Here is a 3,531-nt window from a genome sequence, read left to right on the forward strand (position 1 = left end):
CGCGAAATTGAACCACCGACATCTTATGCTATAATTACAGAAAACAGAGTTGTGATTCCTATTTAGACCTTTAACGACGTGTTTTAAAAAATGTCGACGTGGTAATATCATTCACACGACGCAAAATATAACATAAGACGTAATAAGAATTATTCACAGTTTAATAAAAATTTAAAACAGAGTGAGTAGGCTTACAATTAATTTTGCTTTCTCTGCCACCTTTGGATCAGGGATGTTACCATGTTTGTCCTGTCTAGCTCTCTTCCATAAGGTAGATCGATCAATTTCTACCCCAGGCATGGTTTCCTCTAATTGATCCTCCAAACCAGCATATCCTTTTCGAGACAATCGATGATTGTACTCGAGTTTCTCCCTAATCTGTGCATGTTGAGAATGCACAGACTCAAAATCTTTGGATAACCTTGAAGCTACAAAGGCATCCCATTGTGCTTTCTCTATGAATTTATATGTTTCAGGGGGTTGGCTTAATCTCTCCCTGTCATTGGTGTATGGAAGGATATAATGCCTCGTTAGTGTAGACTTGAAATCCTTCCATTTCTTGGCAGCAGAAGCTAAGACAGAGTTCTTGCCCCCTTGACCTACTACAAAAGCAATGTCAACTGCTTCCCAAATCTGCTCCTTTATATCCTTGGGGATTTGAGCCCATTTCAAGTCCACAAGTGGGACTCTGGAGCGTGCCAACACACCAATATAGGACTGCATCTCACTGTGTGCTTGGCCAATTCCTTTCCCCCTTTTATTGTACTCAACAATTGGCCTCAGTTTCTGAAGTTTTCTCTTCACAACACGAGGCATTGTGCTCATACCTCAACCAGCCTTTGAATCATCAGAGATTGTTGTCGCGCTGGTTGGTTCTGTATCAGCAGATGATGAAGCAAACTTCATTTTCTTCGAAGACTTCATTATCTTCGAAGACTTCTCTTGAGGAGGTACTTGCTCCTTACCTCCATTTTTGTTGGAGCCAGAATCCTTACTTTGGTCTTGGTGAGAAACCATTTTTACAGACAAAACTGCAAGTGAAAATATTTCAAGAAAAGATTAAGAACACAAACGACGGTTATTAATAAAAGACGACGTATGATATGATTTTAAACGACGCAATGAAATAATATCAGAAGTAATAAATGTTTAAAACCAAGGTAATTAAACAACGACGAAATAATTAACTACAAACGACGTAATAATAAACTATAAACGACGGAATATTTATATAACGTCGTGGTATTGATGTTCACACGACGTCAGTAGTAATATACCGTCGTCTATATAAGGATCCAAAACCCTTCTTTCTTTCTCTGTGAATGTTTGATTGCAGATTTGATTTTTCTGAACCATGGTTTTTGTTTTCTAATTTGATAAAATACAAGGCCAAGAAAGAAATTTTTGGAATCTTATATAGACGACGGTATTTTAATATGACGTCGTGGTATTAACATTCACACGACGTAAAACAATAAGATATTGTCGTCTATATTAGATACCAACCCTAATTTCTTTTTCTTTATATTTTATCAAATTAGGGAAAAACAAAAATCATTGTTCAGAGAAATCAAACCTGCAATTAAACAAGCAAATAAAAAAAAGACTATAATTTTAAAAACAACTTTGTCAATTTTCAGACGACGCTAGAACGACTGACGAACCGTCGTGGTCTACATATTTAACCACGTAAATAAGAAGCTACCGTCGTCTTATTTAGTTGAGGTAGTTGTCTTCAAAGTTGGAAACTTTCCCTCTTTGTCTGTATATTTTTTCGAACTTGGAAAGAAGTAAAATGATTTTGGCCAGAAAAAAGGTAAAAAGATTTTTCAAATAAAAAACGTATGAGCATGCAAAACAGCAACCAAAATAGTGAAAATGAAAGCTTACCTTTTGCGTGCAATGAAAGCAAGAGGAAGACGATCGATGTTTAAGTTCAGAGACGACGAAGAAGACGAGAGGAAGACGATGAGATACTCTGAAAGTGCTCTGACAAGGAAAAAAGTCTAAAAGTTTTCTCTGGGAGATTGAAATTTTTAATCGGGTTTGGAAACAGTGCATGTGTAAGTCAGGTACACGAAAAAGTTGCTTACATATAAAACCATTTCAAAAAATAATACGGCGGTTACATATAACTACGACGTATAAATTACAAAATACGACAGTACGTTTAACTTCGGACGTGGTAAATAAGTACGACAGTAGTGTTGTAGGTACCGTCGTAGTAAACTCAAAAATTAAAGTACATAAGTAATAACTCGCGTCATGGTAGATCATTTAACACGTTGGTTTTATTAATGTACCGACGTGGATTTATGTAATATACGTCGGTAATAACGACGTTGATTTTGCAATTTAAACGGCGGTTTTTTTGTAAGGACCGCCGTTGGTTTTAAAAATTTATTCTATAAATTTGTCGCTTTCATTCATTTTCGGTTTACATTTAGGGTTCCAAGTTCTTCCTTTCTCAGAGACACTGTCTCTCACATCTCAAAGACAGTAATTTGGATGTCTTTCTCAAAGAGAAATTGAGCTTACTCGCATCAAATCTATGTCCACAAGAAGAAGCTTGTCAACTAGCCTTCTCACTTCCTTGATCAAGCCTGATAGGACATTTAGTGCTTCTGAATACTCCTTGCTTTCCATCAAAAGAGATGCAAGCCTGGCCTCCACTCGCTGTCGAAGGAAAGTTCGCTTCTCAGGGAAATCTGAAGATCAGATGTGCCTGATCCTCTGCTTGATTTTCTTGGCTAAGAAGATCCGTCAGATTTGTGATAGCCTCTTCCTTTATCCGTAGAGCTTCAGAAGAAGAAGATGGGTTTCAAGAATGCGATAAAGAATAGAAATGGCTTCATGAATGCGATAAAGCATAAGCAATCGAATCAGTGCTTTGAACTATACTCTGAACTATACAAGTCAATGCTTTGAACTATACAAGTCCTGCAGAAAGATAAAGGACCAAACTGTTAAAGAAACTGAAACTATTAAAGAAACCATAAACTAACACGACGCAATATTTGTTTTGCGACGTGGAATCTTTTCATTTAACGTCGTTAGGTTTAATATAACCGACGTGGATTTGAATTGTTAAAATTATGAATAGAAATTTTTTTCCCGTGACCTTTCAGTTTATTTTTCAATTACAGTGCGTTATAAATAGAGTTTTTTTTCCAGAGGAAATTTAAAATGAAGGAAATTAATGTTCTGGATTATGTAAAGTTTCTTTTTTGGATGACAGATTTCAATTCTTGTCATTAAGTAGATCTACCGACGTAGGATAAGAAAATAAAGGAAAAAATTGTTAACAAAAATTCTTATTAAGACGACGGTTTAAATTAAAGGTACGACGTATAAAATTAATAAATACGACGTTAAATTTTATAGTACGATTTAAAGATAACGTCGTAGAACTATACGAGATGACGTCGATATATTTATATTTTCCGTCGTGTACATTAATTTAATACGGCGAACATTTTGTATTTTAAAGCGTGGATTGTTTGTATATACGGCGTCTTATACGAAAATTTC

The sequence above is a fragment of the Prunus persica genome, chromosome G7 (genome assembly GCF_000346465.2).
Source record: "Prunus persica cultivar Lovell chromosome G7, Prunus_persica_NCBIv2, whole genome shotgun sequence".
Taxonomy (NCBI): domain Eukaryota; kingdom Viridiplantae; phylum Streptophyta; class Magnoliopsida; order Rosales; family Rosaceae; genus Prunus; species Prunus persica.